Source organism: Panulirus ornatus, chromosome 5, assembly GCF_036320965.1.
Source record: "Panulirus ornatus isolate Po-2019 chromosome 5, ASM3632096v1, whole genome shotgun sequence".
Classification (NCBI taxonomy): Eukaryota; Metazoa; Arthropoda; class Malacostraca; order Decapoda; family Palinuridae; genus Panulirus; species Panulirus ornatus.
This window is the reverse complement of record NC_092228.1, coordinates 15,121,666-15,138,280: the sequence shown is the minus strand read 5'-3', so window position 1 is coordinate 15,138,280 and position 16,615 is coordinate 15,121,666. Positions and strand designations below refer to the sequence as shown.

The window sequence follows — 16,615 nt, the reverse complement described above, 5'->3', positions numbered from 1 at the left end:
CCAAAGCGCTGAGCCTCCTCCCCGGCCAGACGTATCTGCTAAACGTCAACTGTAACCCAGCTGAACATGGGCAAGAGTCAACGTGCGAAGCCTCCTAGCCTTCCCAGCGGGTCACCTCCAACCCACACCGGGACACCAGGCGTAAAACTTTAAGGCCCCGAGGCACGATGGTTCGACCCTTCAGTACGACGACCCTTGGATATGATGGTTCACAAAGGGTCGTAAGGTCAAGCTTAAAGGTCTCATCGACTTATTCGAGGGTCGAGACGCGTCGTGTTCAACTGTCGCTCAGTCATGCTCAAGGGTCGTATCGTCGTACTCGAGGGCATCGTACCGTCGTGCTCCACTGTCGTACTGTCTTGCTCAAGGGTAGTATCGTCGTGCCCACGGGTAGTAACGTCGTGCACAAAGGGTTTGATAATTCAGTGATGTTAAGCATACACAAATATTGCATCTAAAGATGAAGGACATATCCATACAACTAATGACCATTATGATAACCAAGCGCAGCCAGCCGCCAGCCAAGGTGACTCCACAAGAACACAAAACTTTAATTCACTCAACAACAAAATAAAAATACCAATTTACCAGAAACAATTTACCTCGAAAGCATCAAAGAAAAAGACGAATTAACTTTTTTCTTTCCCATCAAGAAGAAGTCGCCCCAAACGCGGACACTGGTCCCCACACCAAACACAGGCACTGGTCCCCACACCAAACCAAACACGGGTGCAGGTCCCCACGCCAAGATAAACACAGACACAGGTCCCCACATCAACTTCAAGCTAATGAGAGAGAGAAAAAAAATCCCCCATTCCTCTAGTGAAGATGAAGTTGCCTCTTAAAGGCAGACACATTGTAGGAATCGGGACACAACACAATACGAACAGAATTCGAGTGTGGCTTAGGCAGGAGAGAGAGAGAGAAAAGCACACCTCTGATCAGCCATCTCCCTCTGGCAGAATTTTCTTTAAACTCCTTGAGCACGACAGCACGACGTTAGGATACGAAGAGCCTTACCTCACCTTTGACCTTCAGGGTCAGGTCAAAGGCCAGGCCATCACATCAAAGGGTCGTTGCGTCGTGCTTGAATGATCAATTACGCCAATTTTACAGATGACATCAGTCCTCCTACCCCAAGCTCTGATCTTGTACAGACACACGTCACTACTGGAGAAATAATCATTAATCATGATGTATGATACATTTCTTCGTACCATCATCATCATCATAATATTTCCAGAGAGTAACAGATTTCATACTGATGACCTTCCTGAAATAGTTATGCTTGAAGATGGAAGGCGGGTTCCGTTACAGTACAGTGGCACAGTTTGTCACAAATCAATATGGGAGTGACTGGTACATTCGCCCCTCACATTTTAAGACGTGGCTCAATTCAGCAACTATTCTCCCTTCGGAATGGGAGGTCAATACGCGTTGCTATTTTTCAAATAAGTCCATTACATAGGAATCACTATCCTTGGTACAGTTAAACAGATGTTCAGGTATTTAACAGCTTCTCTGGAGATGTTATCATGGAAAGGTTTACCAAAACAAACTGTGCAGTGTGCAGGCGAGGATGCAAACACAGAGCACAACACCGTGTCTTAGTGTGTGTGTGTGTGTGGGGGGGGGGGGAACTTTAGCGTCTGAGAGATAAGTAAAAAAAAAAAAAAACAAACCCGAAAAAGCATAGCACCTTACTGATCATGAGAACAGATCAGAAATTATAAGACTACATCAAGTAGATGAGTCTACTATATATCGAAAAATAACACTGAAAAGCTAATAAAACAATACAACTTTTATAATAACTTATAATCATCTGGCCACTGGAGTTTGACTAAGGCCCCACTGTGACCCTCCGTAATCCTTTGCCGCTACCGCTCACACGATGAGCACGGCCGTCACAACGAATTAGACGCTGACGGAGGGGAAAACGAACTCCTCCAACCACCCACTTTGTCACTTCCACACCAAGATACTTCGGAACGTCCATGCGCCATTAACATACTCACAAAATACACTTCATCTTTTAAGACGGGGTCTACGTTTCCACATATATATCTGTGGTAAGAGTTGGCTATACAATGACCCTAGATAAGGGCTGGATCCAGAGCCGTAACGAGTCCACCACACCTGGACTCGGCGATCCAAACCTCCCTCACCAACATTCCAGTCACACACTGTCTTGGAAACTCGTCACATACTTACTGCTCCCACGGCTCTTCATTACAACCGCCGCCACACACATGACGTTCAAATATGCTGGAAATCCTTAGACTAGACCAGCTAACCCAGCGGGTCCCTGCAATACCTATGGATCGATCACCTTCCAGTCAAACTGTTCTGCTCTGCCATACATTAATCATCTCCACACACGGGTCACCTCACCTGGCTCCCCGAGGGACGTGCCTACCTCAGCCCGCAACCAATCTTAACATCCAATCCTCCTCCTCCTCCGATCAGCCAGGCTATTTCTGGCTACGGACCGCAATATATACCACTGAGCGTCTCTAATATATCTCTACGCCAGGCAGTACAGTCCCACTGAGCGTCTCTCATATATCTCTAAGCCAGGCACTACGCTCATCAGTTTCAGGGTGTACCAAACGTTCAAACTTCAGTCTTAACAGTACGTATGGTTCCTCTCAATTACTTTTTTTTTTCTTTAATCAGCATCTTCCATGCATGTTACTGAGAGTGAAAAGGAACCAAGTCCACCAGGAATTTTCAAACTTGAAGATTCGAAAGGGAAGGATAGGGAGGAGAGGCTGAAAATCCTCCCCTCATATATCATTTTCCTCAAAGGGGTTCGTTATGGCGGACGTCTTGCGCTATCAATAACCTTCGTAATAACGTACGATTACACCGCACAACAGTTAATAACTTTAGTACGACGATACGACAGCTCGACCATGACGTAACGACGCGACCCAAGGGTCGTCCCGTCGTTCACCAGAGAGGATCATAACCTTCGACGGTGCAATACTCGAGCGTGAAGAGGGGAAGGAGGGGGACGACACGGGGTGGGAGGAGGGGGAGTTGACAAGGAGGCTCCCACCTGCCTGACTCACTTGTCGAAGGTTCGTATGAGCCAGCGGGAGCCGGGAACCCAACCCGGGCCACGACACCTGAGCCCCACACCGCAAACACACAGGCAACTCACCCTACTGCCAATCACTCGTCTGGGCCCAAGCAACTCGCTGATCCGGACTCGTCTGAGCCTTAAGAAAGTCGCTAGTCTGGACCTAACCAACTCGCTAATCTGGAGTCATCTGGGCCCAATCAACTCGCTAATCTTGACTCGTCTGAGCCAAACCAACTCCCTAATTCCAACTTGTGTTGGCCCTACGAACTCACCAGTCCGGCCCCAGCCACTCGTCAATCAGAAACCTCCTACTCGCTCATCCAAACCCAACAGACAGTGTTAAACGCCTTATCTGCTACCTCTAATGAATCAGGACGATACCACCCCTTCATCTGAACTATACCGCTCCTTCATCCGAATTACACCACCTCTTGCTCCGAAGTATACTACTTTTTCATCCACACTATACTACCTGTTAATCTAAGCACTTTCATCGATTAATCTAGAATTCACTTATCCAGTTCCCAATATTCAATCGTCTGCATCTTCATCCTCAAGCCCAACTACTCCTTCATCCGGCCTCCACTAACACATAGTTCAAAGCCTATTACACATTCCAATATCCGAACCCCAGTCATGGCAGGAGATACAAATGCCCTTCTATCAATAGGTAACTCTTCTGCCCTCACATCACTACTGCCCCCCTATCAATAGGAGACACTGCTGCCCCCTGTCTATAGGAGACACTACAGCCTTTCTTCTAATAGGAAACACATTTGCAACTCTCTTATCACAAAGAATCCAAAGTAGTCACACAAAACTGTTATGCAGTTAGTTCAGTAAAATGCACATCAACACGATCCTCTCCCAGAGCAACGCCAAAACCAATTATCTTAAATAAAAAGAATTTCTCAACTTTTATCAGCAATAAACTGATCAAAAGTTAAGGTGGCCGTTAAGGTGTGTGACATATTTAAAATGTCACACACTGAGAGAGAGAGAGAGAGAGAGAGAGAGAGAGAGAGAGAGAGAGAGAGAGAGAGAGAGAGAGAGAGAGAGAGGAAAAGGTTGGTAAATCTCGGTTGGGAGCAACAGCAGGCAGTCAATAATGAGACCCCCCCAAAACCCCCACACCAAGCCGAAGGGAGGGTAATGTGATCCAGCCATTCATTAATCAGGTCACCAACCTTCCATAACCCGATCGTTCTAACTGGTCTCTGCAGACACCCCAGCCAACACACACACACACACACCTCTGGCTCTCTGGTTCCCGTCCACTCCCATGACCAGAGACTCGCACAGCCATCCGGAAGACCTGACCACCAAGGTAACCGTGCAATCCATCACCTCGGCTACGAAAAACTCGCGAGGAGTCAGCCGGAGTTCCATCCCTAAGAAAAGATCTGGGATTCTGGTGGTATCAGAGGCTTGTTCACCGTGCATCTCGTGTTCGTCCAGTGAACCGTGGCACAGAAGGATTCATAAAGGCCACAAAGGGTGTTCAATCAGACTCTAGCGGGTAGATGGCATAACCTGTTCAAAAAGTTGGTTCATTAAGTAACCTTAAGTTCTTACCGTACAGTAAACTCGTCCACAAGGTGCAAAGAATGGGTACAGTCTCAAATGCTTCAAAAACAGTATCTTGTTACTAACGATAAGTTATGCCTCTATTCTTTTTAATAACGTGACTGACACCACAGTCCGGGCAAAACATGAAAGGAAAATAGGATAACAAACGATAGAAGAAAATATGGTAACAAAACGATAGAATACAATCAAGAGGTCCTCGGACTTTTGTACACAAAACTTTTAAAGGCAGAAAGATTGTGGGAGGTGAGAAAAATAAAAGGAAGAAGAAAGGTCCATAACTTCGCTGTTCGAGGGGAAGGAGTTATCATAATGGTCAATCCTCGTGTGGCTGGTCCCAAGAAAAAAACTATGGGAGGCCTACGTAACCACCACATACATCTTGGCTGGGCCGGTACTTCTCCAAAAATACATCTCAACTTTACCAGAAAGTCCAGCGTGCTTCTAATAGCTGCTGAAAATGTATTAAGCAATTTGGGGAGCGTTTTTTCTTAAGGATCAGGTCAAAAGTCAAACCATCGTATCATCTGGCTCTCCATCCGGTCCTCAGCAACGAGGCACAGGTGACTGACTGGCTCTGGTATTCAGGGTTAGCGCAGCTGACAGGAGGTCTGGCTAGCCTACTTGAGACCCTTAGCGTGTCTGCCCGTCTGTCTGTTTCGCTCACTCAGTAATTCCACCTCCCCCCCCCCCCCACCTCTCACACACCTGGTGCAAGCTGGGCTGCATGTGTGTGTGTGTGTGTGTGTGTGTGTGTGTGTGTGTTCAAGGTTAAGACATGGTTTACGTGCAAAGTTAAGAGACGACAGAAACGCAAATGTATCTCCTGGTATCACCTTATCTCTCTCTCTCTCTCTCTCTCTCTCTCTCTCTCTCTCTCTCTCTCTCTCTCTCTCTCTCCTCGCAACTTACCGTCACCTCCTTGCCATAGCCATCCCAAAACACAGCACTAGAGAGTGTGTTATGAACGGTCCCACTTTTGACTAGTGAACCATTTGTAAAATTCCAAGTTCACATTCACACAAACACCTCTGCTTGAAGCCATCAACAAGGGTTATGCAAGGTGGAGAACACCACAGGGGGCCCTCACGGTACACTAGGTGATCACTAGGGTAAATCATGTTCACAGGCCGAGCTGCCGGGGGTACAGGAAAGCCCTTGCAACTAGCGTAACCTTCACATATACCATAAACAATACTGCAAGAGTCATTCTCCTCTCACTATAAATAGAAACATTAAAGTGAAGACAATAAATAGTTGGGATGCCTGATGCCTCGCCTTTACGTTCTGTCCACGTCATTTAAACTGGTTTAACGACAACTACACACATATCAACAGATCATTTCAGATAACACCAGAGAGGGGGGGGGGGGGGCAATACATCCGCGTCAGAAGACAGTCGAGGAACCCTGAGCCAGCGGTGTATACTGCTTGCAGAGCGGCCGCGCTTCCATTACCCTCACAAGCACTACCTCCTCATTCCAGGAACAGCCCGCGCCCCCCTCGGGAGGGTAAGCACATATTTCCAACGAGTGCACCGGAAATTCCACTCCCATGGAGGGTTAGGTAAACAGAAATCGTCGGGGTAATCTGCAAGGATCGAACCAACGCTTCCAGAATATAAAATGGGGGTGAGCGTCCGGGGATTCCTGTACTTCAGACCAATTACTGGTTTGCCTTTGTGCTGATGAGAGGCGACAAATTCTTGCTGTAAACAACAAGTTTACGTGTCTCCCGATTCCCGATTATCATCACCAAAAGAAATTACTCTCGGTCGTCCTAGATGACCTATGAACCAATACTCTCAGGTCTAATCAGGTGCTTCACCAATTCGTTAAGATCACATCAGACTAGGCTGATGCAAGTCTCGGGATGAACGCCGTCACCAAGTAGCATAGGCTATCTGGTCATGTCCTTGGGGGTGGGGGGGTAAAAATAAATAGATTACGACATAAACATATTCCAGCACTCGAGTCCCACACGAGAGGTCAAGAGCAGAAAAAAGGAGTATGGATCCGTCAACCAAACATCTTATACCAAACCTCTCATGGCGTGATTTTCTAGGCCTAGACGCCAGCATTGGATACGTTAACCGGGAGAGATAGCCTATGGCATATACGCACTCTGTCGAGTTAGTTACGGTACTCTACGATCCCTCGCGTGTAATAACCGGGCAGAAGCAGCACCAGGGGGGGAGGGGGGCCAAATCTTATTGGAAAACATTACCTGAATGAAGTACCGTGGGGAGTACGGGGGTTGGGGACGGACGGGACTTACGGGTGCGAAGTTATAAAGAATTAATGAAGCCGTGGGAGTACGGCCGGTGATAGCTATGGACGATATCCAGCACCACGTATGACACCACGTAACCACGCTCATGGGCACCGGATTGTAGTCAAATTCGCCAAGTCTCCGCCTTACGACGGCAAGTCCTCTGATCCCGTGAGGTATACTGGAAAGGAGAGGATGAAGGCATGATACTGGCGTCAATAGTGGGAAAAAAAAAGGGGGGGATGGGAAGAAGGAGGATTGGACACTTGGGTGGCGACGTGAGAAGGAACGGATTGAAAGCAGACGTAAATCATGATAAAATGGAAGGGGGCGTGAGGGAAAGGGGAGAGGTCTGAAAGAGATGGAAGCTGCGAGAGAGGGTTAACAGATGGTGAAGAGAGAGGGAAGGGCCCGTGAAACCAGTAGAGATGAACAGCAATTCAAGAGAACATGAACATGAGGTGATGAAAGAAAATGGGAGCTGAAAGGTCATAATATCTAAACACCTCTTCAAGAATTTAAGAAAAAAAAATCTGTTGTTCTCTCTGCACTGACAGGGAACTCGTGGTGGGTCCAAACTTCTTTAATCGGTCACTGATCTAATAAGCTGTTGGTCGTCTGCGAGGTCGGTGATCTGTGCATCCATTGCAGTCAAGTTAATGTCAAGTGGACATGTCCATCTCCTTCGTTTCCTGTTCACTGGCTGACGTACGACGTGATAAAGTAAGGTCAGGCACTGTTTGACTCCCGGATCTAAGCATCTCTATAAATGTTCACACTGCTTTCACAACCTGTACTTCTGGTGGGAGCATTAACCAACAACTGCGGGAAAACGGTAGGGGTAGACGAGATAACTAGGCTAGGCGGGGACACATTACATGGGGTCAATACAGGGACTGGAGAACCACGTCTGAGGAACAGACAGAAAACCTGGAAAGTCACACCGGAGTCCTTCCCTGAGTGCCACACTACAACACATTGTAAACAAGCCTAGTCAACGTATATGAAAACGGTGCTATCAATATGTTTAGCTCAAAGCACCTACATATACCAAAGACCGAATATCAAACGTTGGAACTGTGCAAACATAACGATAATAAAACATAAAGACATCAATTTCTTCTTGAAAAAATCTAGTAAGGGAAGATATACCAAGTAAATGCCGGCACAATATACATTAGCCGAGGATATTATACTCCACTAATTTTGGAAGGATCGTAGTACTGGGCAGGAGATTAGGGCGAGGATATACGGGCTAAATCACTGGAAAATACTCCATGGGCAAAGTACTAGAAATGTGGTGCCCTATGAGTCTGTTCGGAGAAACCTGCCACACGATCCGTCAAGATGCCATCCAGCTGGAAAAGAGATCCACTGCAACCTAACCTAGTCCAGATCGCCACGTTTTCTGTAAACGAACAAGAGTAAATATAGCCAGTAATCCTACTCCTACAGCACTACACTACCAAGACCGTCATCGTATTTTTCCACTGTATTTTAAGCAACGCCTGCCTCTGTTCCTCGATAAATAATAAATAATCCAAGTGCAGGTACTGACATTGGCCTTATACAGCAATAATATCCCAATACAAAATGGATGTAAACAGAATATAAGACTATAGTCTCTTTACACTTGTAATTCTAGGTTTACAGATTTTGCATTCCAAATAAAGTTAAAATATAAACCAGAAAAGCCATGATAATTAGATAAACGCATGAGCCATTTTTTTCTTTTCGAAACGGTCTCGATCACGTTCACTCTCGGCACACCTCGCCCAGACCATCCCAGTGTGGCCAATAGTCCTCAAATGACTATAATCATTTTCGTGCCAGTAATTAAAGCAACAAAAGCTAATCATTTAATATTCATGAGCTGGCAATACCTTCAGGGCGCGTTATGCCGAGGCGAACGTCTGGTTTTGCCTGAATAACTCGTGAGGAAAAATTGGTACAGAGAGGCCTTCGATACGGTGTATTACAGCGAAGATAAACTATCTTTCTTATGAAGAGAACCAGCGGTCGCCTCTGGCAAGATAATTTCCTCAAAGAATAAATTTCGGTTTAGGTAGGAAAAAATACATTAATTCTAATGCCTTACCGCAAACGTTTTACACGAGAGAACCAAACTTTATGAAAAATCAACCGACAAATCCTGAACTTTTCAAATTCATGAGAAACTGAGGGGAAAAAAGTATCCCGCGCGCACTGACATCGATTACCAATTCAGGCTGAAAACGAATAAGAGAAAAATCGAGTAAAAGAAAACACGATCGCTAGCGAGAGAAATTCATTAAAGAATCCTTCTCTCTCTCTCTCTCTCTCTCATCTAACAACCCAAACCCAAAGTTAGAATGTGATACAAGCAAAGACCTTTTACTTACTCTGTTTCTCCCCCCCAACCCCCCCCATTCTCTCCTGATGAAACTTAATGGTCTCCCTAGGGAAATATACTTCCCCGAGCAGCCGAGAAGGAGCGTGAGGGAGGAACCATACGTTGGGAAGGGCAGTAGGCTGGCCGAGGGCAAGTGGTGTCCGAGGGGACGCCACTACTAGGATTGAGGTGCCTTCTGCACCATAACCTAACACCAGCCAGCCGGGTGGTGGTCATGGGGCAGGAGCGACCTCCACGCCATAACCACCCGCTAGCCGGGTGATGGTCATGGGGCAGGGGCGACCTCCACGCCATAACCACCAGCTAGCCGGGTGATGGTCATGGGGCAGGAGCGACCTCCACGCCATAACCACCAGCTAGCCGGGTGATGGTCATGGGGCAGGAACGACCTCCACGCCATAACCACCAGCTAGCCGGGTGATGGTCATGGGGCAGGAACGACCTCCACGCCATAACCACCAGCAAGCCGCGTGGTGGTCATGGGGGCTGGAACGACCTCCACGCCATAACCACCAGCCAGCGGGGTGGTGGTCGTAGACTGTGTGGAGAGGGGGACAGGCAGGGAAGAGGTCAGCTGGGTGTGGGAAGGTTCCCAGGGTTGAGGCGGTGCTGGGACCACCTCACTATGTGACCCACGGCTCACGAGACGTGGGTAGGGTGGAAGGCGGTCTGAAGGTTTATCCTTAAAAGGCTTAACTAAATAACGGACATAAAACCAGGCTGAAAACAAGTCACAGAACATATCGTTTTTCACCGATGATCCAGGTTTTCCGCCAGTAGGTGGACGACCTCGGCTTCCATGACCTTGAGGAGCTGTTTATCCTCCACCACGTACAAATTAACTCCTGTGACACGACAATACGACCCTGGGTATAACGGGGCAACAACCCATGCCCTGACCCTGAAGGACAGGTCAAGCCATCATGACCAAAATAACATAGACTACCATCACTCAAACCGTCAAAACAAAATCATTATATACCACTAAACACCAAAATCAATGCACAACACTGTCAATGAGCGTTTAATACAGCAGCCTAAAAACTAGTAACACTCTTAATATCATTAATGTCATTTGTGGTAGTATATTGCAATACCATACGTTTAAAGAACCAATTAATGAGATAGTTGAACTTCTGAAACAGCGTAAACATAAAACTGTTATGTAATGCGCACATGTGCGAAGCCAGAAGGGAGTGGTAATATCTTCTTCAATGCAGGCTCCACGCCATCCCGTGGATGGATATGACAACAATAATTCGCCCTAACTTCTGATGTAACACAGCGATGCCTGCGTCATCATATCACAACACGAGAAATTAAGAAACATATTTCAAAGAATTCATACACAAGAAAATTGGTATGCCTGGAATGAGCATGGTGGGCCAAGTGAACGTCGGCCCCGTCCCGTCACACGGCCGGGCTCAGCATGACTCCAGCCAGCCTGGTGTTGTGTGTCCCGGTGTCACCTTACACACACACACACACACACACACACACACACACACCTAGTCTGCTGGCTGTCTCAAACGCCATTATGCCACTAAAACTAAGCTGTATGGTTTTCCAAATACTTAAATAAACATGAATGATAAACCATGTCAAATAGGAAGGAACTGTGGGATATATGTATATATATATATATATATATATATATATATATATATATATATATATATATATACTTTCATAGTTGATTGCTGTTTCCCTCTTTAGAAAGGTAACGCTAGATACAGACGAAAAATAGGCCGCATCCGCCTACATCCATTCTCTCGCTGTCACATGTAATGCATCGAAACTACAGCTCCCTATCTTCAACTAGGCCCCACACACCTTTCCATGGTTTATCCCTTGCTCTTTAAATGATCTTGTTCATTCCACTGACAGTACGTCGACTCCTGACCACATCGTTCCAATTCACTCTTTCCCGCGCATGCACTTCACTTTCCTGCATGTTTAGGACCCAATCGCTCAAAATACTTTTCATTCCTTCCCTTCATCTCCAATTTGGTCTCCCCGTTCTCCTTGTTCCCCGCACCTCTCTCTCACAGAAATCTACCCACTGGATAGTGTTGTTTCTGATATTTGCAGGTAGACCGACGAAGAATTTCCAGTCCAGATAATGAGATTTCTTTCAATTATTTTGCTACCGTGATGCAAGATCAAAAATAGAAGGCTACAGCACCCAAGCTGTGGGTGGGAGAAGACCTCTAAAATCACTACAGGGTATACAAAAACAGTCACGGAAATGGGGGCAAAATTAAGGTGCAGGGAGGCAACATGCAGGAGCACGGGAGAGCCCAATACTCTGGTGAAGGGGAAGTAGGTAAAACCTTTGTATAAGTGGGAAGGGATACAGCAACCAAGAGAGGGAGTGAGATGGTAATCCAAAGCAAGGGAGGGAAAGCACAAATTACTGTTCCGGGGAGGGAAGCAGGACTCATGGACCCTGACATAGAGAGATGGTAACACCTAATTAGTTGGGACGAGGAACATGGGAGGAACAGGGGAGGGATAGCATTTAGGTAATGACGGGGAAGCACTCAAAGGGAGGGGATATGGCCCAAGGGCACAGCAAAGGGGGGGAGGGGACAGCAACCAGATTGGGGAGGGAAGTTTCAGACGTAATGAAGGTGGCCATTTCAAGACACATGGGATAGGGCAGTACCTGAATACAAGGGAAGGGGATAAAATCCATAATCAGTGAAGGGTGCAACAACTAGATACATTGCAGTAGAAACAATTAGGTATAAGGTGGTGGTCAATGCCCAAGTACATGTGGAAGGGAATTCAATATTTCTGTCAGCCCCTAACAAAAAGTTGGCTTACACCCAATTTAAAGTAATATCAAATTTAGACATGAAAATCATTTCTACCCTTTTCTGAGAATGTCAAAAAAAAAATCAAGGACGAATGTTAAAGGTTCATTCACATAACAAATACTAACACTATCGAGGGGACATTAATTGATACGTCTTATGTCCCAGTAACACTACGACGTGAGCTGTATCAATCTAAAAGCTGGATCATGTTTAAAACCCACAAAGAAAATTAAGTTCGTGAATACTTCGTAATTAGTTTTACGTTAAGGAACCTCAACTTTCAACTACACCCCCAATAAAATATTCATCTAATATATATTTTCCAAGGAATAAGCAACAAAACGAATGTCTCTCCAGCCCCTACAAATAAGAGGTTTTGAAGGCTCAGTTAATAACAACTGAACCTAAAGTCCATTAGTCATAATTTGCAGCCCTGGGCCTAATTTCTCACATAATCTGTATCACGTAAGGTTAAACCCCATGACTTTGTACAGTACCCTACCAAAATTAGCTATGTCTATCGCTTTTCTTAATCATATCTAGGTGTTAGCATCATACGACTACACACAATATCATAATCTATTTTCACACCATCGTCCTGACATAAGGGTCTGCCACCACAACTTACCCAAAATAAGACTAATCTTGGCTCGACCCACTTGAAATTGATATACGACTCATGGTTAATAAGAAAAATCGCTACAAGAGTAACCCTGGGGAACAGTTAGCTCCACTGCGCTACAGATACAACGACAAATACTGACCATCTTAATCTTAGTTTTAAAAACAATCAGATGAACTAATACGATCAGATATATCAATGATGTGTCAGAGAAGCATGAAGGGGGGGCCCAAAATCCTAAACATCTACGGAAAAAAAAAAAAAAGCAAATACGGTTCATAATTATGAGCTTCTCTTCGGCCGAGTCCATCAACCAACAAGTGAACGAGAGGGAGAATACAAGAGGGTACAGTACCGGCACTGTACCACATTCATGTCTCGTGAGGATATGGTCCAGCATTTACCACCTCCCATTTATCACCATTATACACCAATTACATATGATAACAATAAATTCCTATTAAAGGGATGCATTCCATAACACTTTAAATATTGCAGGAATTAAGATTAATCCCACTGCGCAACGGGGATATATGGGATACAGTGGGACGAGGAAATTGTACACATTCCAGGATAAAGATAGATAGAGGATTCCTACACATACTTAATTCCTCTCTTGTAACACCTTTCATGGGTTTCCGTATCTACTTGGGCGGTGATACGTCCACCACAATATCAAACATTATCAGTAAACTAGAACTATATCAATATATGTTATTAATATATTAATATATCTTATCTACCCAGGTTAAGTTACAATTTAAGTGAGATAAATTCTTAAAGCCGCAAAGTTAATGGTGCACTTCTCGTTCACCAACATAGAATCACTGCATTTAGGTTTACAGCTGGGTACGACCCAGTTAACCTACGATGGCTAGTCAACAGAGGTTGTACCCTGAAAAAGAATTAGAACTAATATAGCAGAAGCAGTCATATACCTCGAAACTGCAGCGAGCATCTTGTCCAAATCCAGCTTCCGCGCCGCCCCGTGTATGTTGAGAGTCTTGGCTCACTGCCCACAAATGCTACGTCCACCATCTATTTCTCCCTCTAAATTACTTTAACATCGATTTAACTTATCACTTACCTTTTGAGAAGGGTGAAATTTCGCCACTGATACCAACAAAGAACAGACTAGTAAGGTAAAACAGAGTTATTTCACTGATCCTTCTCACAAGCACCACACACACCTCCACACACTAGCCTCACATCTGACAAACTGAGGTCCGCTGTTCCGTTTAAACGGCTCATCCCCACGAAAATAAACAGTTAAACAGTTGTTTCTGTTTCATCGCCGATTACTTTACTTTCTTAGCCTTTATTCCTTATCACAAATATAAAATTAAAAGGATATAATTCATTTTATAGAGTGTTAATGAACTATACAAGTCTCACAGTTGAATTCATCGATAAATATAGAGTCACGGCCGCTTGGTAGAACAGCCCCATGTTTGTTTTCCGCCCTTCCCGGTAGATGGCCAGGCAGGGATCTGTGTTAGGGAAGAAGACGGGTCTATTTACCCTCTTCTTTTAGCCGTGAAATAGAAAGCTTGTCAAATTGGCTATGCCGTTGTATACGCTTAGATGCGTAATCAATGTTCAACAATATACCATATAATACAACGAGGACATTGTTCTAAATTTAGCGTTTTCCTCAGGGATAAAAGCTGGATTCGTCTTACTCGACATACGTGGGTAGGAACACAAACATTATAACCTGTGTTCTGTGAACTCTTAACGCACCTGCTAAGAACACACACACACACACACACACACACACACACACACACAAATATATATATATATATATATATATATATATATATATATATATATATATATATATGTGTGTGTGTGTGTGTGTGTGTGTGTGTTTGTGTGTGTGTTTGCCACACACGCACACATATACTATACAATTACCTATTTGTACTTTACGGGGTGTAATTACCCATTTATCTTTACTAATTCAGGAAGGGACATAAACACTTGGTCCCTATCTCTTGGATATTTTCATTGTTGACCAAGTACTCTTACTGCTTATTCCATCCCCTCACCGCTATTTTCGTATGAAAGTACTTTTATACGTCAAGTTTCTTGCATAATTTCATGTTATGTTCTCTTAGTCTTATATCCATGTATATCTTGGGAAAATGTTTCATTATTTGCATCATGTTTGGTTTAAAAACTCAGAGGGTGTGAACAGGTCACCTCTTACTCCTCTATCCTCCATGGGTAGCACGTCATTCACTCGTCACAGCCACAATAACCTCATGACTCAAGTCCACGACAACCAAAACCCAAACACAACCTTTGGAGTACCCAACACCTGAGATTCACTCTAAAGAATCACCTAAAAAGTGAAGTGTTACTCGCGTCTACCAACTGGGCACCATCAAGCAATACAAACACACACATTGTTCTCACTGCCACAAGACATCACCTAATGTCTGGTGTTCGTGTGTTCAGTGTCCAGAGGTGCCTTCTTGCCAGGGCATCATGGTGGTGGATGTAGGAGAAATGGCCTGCCAAGGTGCCAAGGTTCTGCAAGCAGAGGGAAAAGAGAGTAACCGAAGTCAGTCCTAGAGTTCGGAGAGTTTGTTGTGGATGCCAGGTTAATGCTGGAGGAGGTGTAGCCATAATCCTGTGGGAACTATGGGAAGAGATGGTGTTAACTACGTCACACAGACTTCCTGCCGGAGATGCCATGGGGAGGAGGCGCCCCAGAACACCTGCTGGAGAGTCGGTGACCAGGAGTCACATAACGGAAGTTTCCCTAGCGCCAGCCGCGCCTCGGCGTCCAGAACCCAGGTGCTGATTTAAGTACCTGACCTTATCGTCCATGCTTGGATATTTGCGAGGCAAATCAGGTCGGTGACACTGCTAACCTTAATTGTAAGGGTGTGGCCGCTAAGCTCATTAACGATGGTCCCTCAAGAGATTGGGGAGAGGTTGGATGAAATCACATTTCGTTACAGCAGTGGGCCACTGATTCCGTGTTCCTCCATTCGTGAATAGCAGTGTTGTGGCTAAAGACGCTATTCATTATACATGGGCAAGCAAGGCGTCTTTTTGTAAAACGTCAATTTATAGACCTGTGAGAGAGGACTATATAATGGTAGCATAGCTGTAAAAACATCTGTTCGCTGCCATCAACCAGCGGGTTAAATTTCAGTACACGTACATTTTTCAATGGTAGGTTATCTCTTTTTACTTTGCTGTGGGTAATTATGTCTGTAAAATCGTCATTAAGAGATATAAACCTATTGAATATGCTTGACAAAACTTCGAATCTGTACTGAACTTTGTGTGGGTGGCGGGAGGCAAGACTTCATAACACAAGTGTGTTCACAGAAAACGTACAAGCATACACTTTTCTATAAGGCTTTGCTTCCTTCCTCAAGTTTGTTTTCGTTAATATTAAGTTTTCATTCATTGCCTTCATATCAAATCACTACATATTATTTAGATTTCATGTCAGTCTGCTTGTCCTGGGAGCCTCTGTAAGGTAGCTCTTTTATCTCCGTGCTCTTTTCAGGTTGACAAATTTCTTGAAGACAAGGCGAATCGCCTCATTTCATAAGTTTTTCCTGAAATGAAATAACATGGTATATCTTAAAAGTCTTTTGTCTCTGTGATTTGAAAATAAACGGAAGTAGAGTAGGAGCAAAAAAAAAAAATTGATATGCAAGGAAAATGATATGACAGAGGAAGAGCAAATATTACAGAAAGATGATAGACAAACTACTTAACCAACAGTTGGAGCTCAGGATCCACACATTCCTACATCAACAAAAACCTATAGACCCAATATAACACTTGCGTGGGGTGTG

General features: G+C 44.8%; 1 protein-coding gene across 5 annotated transcripts in view; it reads right to left on the bottom strand.

Moving 5' to 3' along the window:
- The window catches only part of Cdep (Chondrocyte-derived ezrin-like domain containing protein), a 729,829-nt gene extending 715,803 nt beyond the window's left edge, over positions 1-14,026 (bottom strand). For 4 of the 5 annotated variants that reach the window (XM_071661711.1, XM_071661716.1, XM_071661717.1 and 1 more), the window contains exon 1: positions 13,873-14,026. The gene's annotated coding sequence lies outside the window, so the exon portion shown is untranslated. The remainder of the gene's footprint in view (positions 1-13,872) is intronic. The other variant, XM_071661713.1, reaches the window with a different exon arrangement.
- Between the last annotated feature and the right edge of the window lie 2,589 nt (positions 14,027-16,615).